General features: G+C 38.2%; 1 long non-coding RNA gene across 1 annotated transcript in view; it reads right to left on the bottom strand.

Moving 5' to 3' along the window:
* Nucleotides 1,511–4,285, bottom strand: part of LOC110264330 — a 4,468-nt gene continuing 1,693 nt past the window's right edge. Inside the window, exon 4 of the long non-coding RNA XR_002350322.1 lies at nt 1,511–1,653. This is a non-coding gene — a long non-coding RNA (uncharacterized LOC110264330). The remainder of the gene's footprint in view (nt 1,654–4,285) is intronic.

The raw sequence follows: 4,285 nt of genomic DNA on the forward strand, positions 1-4,285 counted from the left end.
TTTTTTACGTTGTGCTGACCCTCATTCTTTAAGTGACGCTATCCCGAGGAGAACACATAAAGGCGAGCCGTAATGTCCTCATCTTCGGCAGGCTCCTCCGGTTTTTTTTCCGTTTTTTTTTTACGTTGTGCTGACCTTCGTTCTTTAAATGACGCCATCCCATGGAGGACACATAAAGGAGAGCCGTAATGGCCTCATCTTCGGCAGGCTCCTCCGGGTTTTTTTCCAGTTTTTTTCTCGGTTTTTATTCTCGATTTTTTTTTTAAGTTGTGCTGACCCTCGTTCTTTAAATGACGTTATCCCGATGAGGACACAAAAAGGCGAGCTGTGATGGCCTCATCTTCGGCAGGCTCCTCCGGTTTTTTTTTTTTTTTTAACGTTGTGCTGACCCTCGTTTTCCTTCTGAGTCATAATGCAAATGTTCTTTAATTTGTTGGCTGTTTTCCTGCATACTCCTCAAACATTGCTTGCTTTTCAAGCCCTTTAGGTATCCGATTAATCTGCAAAGCTTGTTTGTGGGCTTTTGAACTTACTTTGGTATGTGAACACCAAACTTAGTTCCTTTGCCAATGTTTCTCATGCAACAATTTAACTATCTGTGAAATCCTTTTTCCTAGCTAAAGGTAACAAAACTAAAAACCATGAAACAGCAAATTGGTTAACTAGTGTATCTAATTGCTTGAGGCTAGCATTATGCAGAAAGTGAGAATGTGTTTTATGATGAAGTTTTTGGTGGAACATCAAACTTAGAATACTTCATTCTCCCTTAGATTGTTTTGGTGTGCAACACCAAACTTAGCTTCTTGCAATGTAGATAAAACTAATTGACCTTTTTATCAAAATAGATATGAAAAGAACACTACCTCAGGTTGGGTTGCCTCCCAACAAGCGCTTCTTTATTGTCAATAGCTTGACATCCTTTATTCTGTGATCATGGAAGTTGAAAATCCTGTTGCCTTTGATTTCCTCCTCTCACTATGGGCTTCCTTTCCTCTGTTTCTTCTTGTGGAACTTCTCTGTGATGCTTTTCTTTGATGATTGTTTCTTTCTCCATAGCCCTCTCACTTTCTTCTATGATTGCTTTCCATTTCTCCCACCTAACAGCTTTTTCATTGTTTTGTGGGTCATCTTTAGCGGCTTTGGAGATGGTATTTGCCCTTTTCTCTCCCATTTCTGCAAAGTGCTTAGCCAGTTGTTCCATTTGCCTTTCAATTCTTCTGATTGAGGATTTCTGGTTCTTTGTTGTCAGCTCTTGGTGCTTCATCATTCTCTCTGTAACACCCTAACTACCAAAGCTCGCACTTCCGGTTGCGCGACTCTGATAGCTCGGATATTACGACGACACTTATATTATTTACTACTAAAATATGAGCCTGTTTAAAACTTTAAACCGCAACACCGCTCCCAAAAATACTTTCGTTCGATAACATACATCCATAAATACCATACAACTTGCACAACTCATAAAGAGTACATCCATATGTATACATAAATATATATAAATACAAATATATTTACAAGCATTAACCAATACAATCCCTATCCCTCTCACAGAATATATCAAGATAAAGGCGAGGGTACAATAAATAATCTACATCAATACAGAACATATCAATAACTAAATAAACTCTTCGTGACTTCTGCGCCCATATCCTGAAAGGGGAAAAATGTAGGGGGGTGAGAACATCATCCTCGAAAGGGTTCTCAGTAGAGGGTTTTTGGGAATTACTGTAATAGGATACATGAAGATAAACCGTACCAGTGACTCATAACCGTCTTATGCCGCTTTCCAAAAACAACGATTTACAATGAAAGTAAAGTCAGAAATCTTTTCGGAAAGAAGAACTGTCAATTCTCAAACTCAAAAGCCTTTCAAAACGGTTTATCTATGCGGAACCAAAATAGCCTTTCATAATTTTATTCCAAACCAGAAACACAAAACCGAAATCAACTGTCAGTTCATCTTTTTCAAACCACGGCCCTAGGCCCAAACAATCCAACCAACAACCAATCACCACAATCCAACAGAGTCCCAGATGCAAACACAGATAGGAAGTTCAAGCACAAACAAACAGTTATTACAAGTAGAACAGCTAGCAATTAATCACATAGTCAAACCAAGTATAATATGCACACCCAACCAATGTCACACAAATGCATATGATGCATGCCTGTCCCTAGTGGCTGATGATATCATCTGTCGGTTATAGAGCCAACCCGACAAGTCCTGGTAGCTAACCATTGGACTGTCCCTCTGTCGTGCATCCCCAACTCGAGTTATACTCATCATAAACTTGGTCATAATCATGATCCATATCCATCACCCTTACTGGTGAATATTTATCCATCACCATCACTGGTGAATATTTATGGGGGCGAGCTCATCCGGGCCTTTCACAGTGCCTGGCCACACTTACGACATTGGGTTAACAGAGCTTCGAGTCTCAACCTGGAGCACATGGTGGCTAGCCATTGCTACTACCCAGGGAAACCCTCATCTCCAATAGTGGAAGTGCAAAAATCACAACTTATCAATGTCTCAGCATAATTGCTTTCATTCTCAATCATGGATCAACATCCATCTCAGCCATCCGGCTCACGGTTCAATCCAGAACCAGCCAATATTCATATCATACACAGCCATTCCGGCTCACGGTTCAATCCAGAACCAATCAATATTTATAATCATACATAGCCATTCCGGCTCATAATAAAACAACACTTCCACATTCAAAATCATTAAGTTCATGAAATCGGCATTTAAGCCATAAATTATTTTCTCAATCCATTTCACTTTGAAATCAAGTTTCAACTCTTTTCAGCCTTGACTTTTAGAAATCTCGTTTCTCAAATCATCTCAGGCTCATAAGCCAAATTTACTCAAAGTGAGTTCCCTTTTTAAAACAAAGCCGCTCTCGGCATCCTCTTTCCGAAACTTCCAAAACTATGGAAAGTTAAAGATTCATTTTGGGAACATTCAAAATCACCCATCCCACAATGGGATTTTATAACAAAGTTTCTCGGCAGAGTCCCAAGTCTTTAGGGGAAGGTCAACTTACATCAATTCTTTAAAATTCATTGAAACTCTTAAAATCATAGATTCTCGGTTCAAGTAAATAAAATTGAATTTATTATGAAACCGAACCATACAAAATCACAAATTCCAACCCGGTCCAAAAATCAACTCATTTGAAACAGAACCGGTTCATTTGAATCAAACCGCTTTCAGATTTCTTTTTGGAACCCATTATTCCAACTCTTCCAAAATGCCCCAAACTTGATTACTCAATCAAAAGTCTAGGTTCCTTTAAAAATCACTAAAAACTCCTTTTTATATTGAAATCAATATTAGAGCATCATTATTTCCTTCAGTGATTCAAACGGTAAAAATAATTCAGTTCTAAATAAGCCGAACTCAACGTATAAGGTTCATCAAATAAATTATGCTGGAAAGCATAAATGTCCTCTTAATAAATCAAATAATACAATTTCTCAAATCCAACCCTTTTAAATAACCTTTCAAACAAGACTAAGATTTTATAGAAATTTCGGCAGCACCTCCCCTAAAACTTGGACTTTTGCCACCCGGTCCGGGTCCCAACTAAACCGTTCCTCATTCTTTTTCAACAACACAAAATCAGAAATCAATTCAAATCAAACTAAATCCAATAATCGCCTCAGTGGCGTATCTCAAGGATCTCAAGGATAAATCAACTCAACATCAATCGATTTAACTCATTTCCAAAGCTTTAAAGAATCGATTAAGCAATAAATCATTTGTCCGAAACCAAGTCAATTAAAGTAAACCAGGCTGAATTCAAAAGTGTTCTATCTTTCACATCTTCCAAATAATTGACTCAATTCAAACCAATCCTCAACGGATTAAACTCATTTCAAATCTTTAAAGAATCAACTTCAGACATTACATTTCACAAAGCCGCACAACAATTCAGCCAAACCAACATCCATAGTCATTCGAGTCAATCAAATAATACATAAGGCAGATACAATCACCAAATACACAATATCTCGCACCAGTATCCATATGTAATAATTCCAATACACAAAACATAGTTTTTGGAAAGCGCCCCTACCTCAAAACGCAATTCTATAATCCAAATGTCTCATAGAGTCCTTTCCGCCTCAACCCGAACTGACGGCAACCAAAACCTCAGCTCCAAGCCACTTTCGCAACAGTCTCAACAACTCGAATCGCAACATACAACAACCGAAACTCAATCCTATAGCAATTAACGCCACAAACCTCAGCGTATGATAACAGAAC

The sequence above is a fragment of the Arachis ipaensis genome, chromosome B07 (assembly GCF_000816755.2).
Source record: "Arachis ipaensis cultivar K30076 chromosome B07, Araip1.1, whole genome shotgun sequence".
NCBI classification, from domain to species: Eukaryota; Viridiplantae; Streptophyta; class Magnoliopsida; order Fabales; family Fabaceae; genus Arachis; species Arachis ipaensis.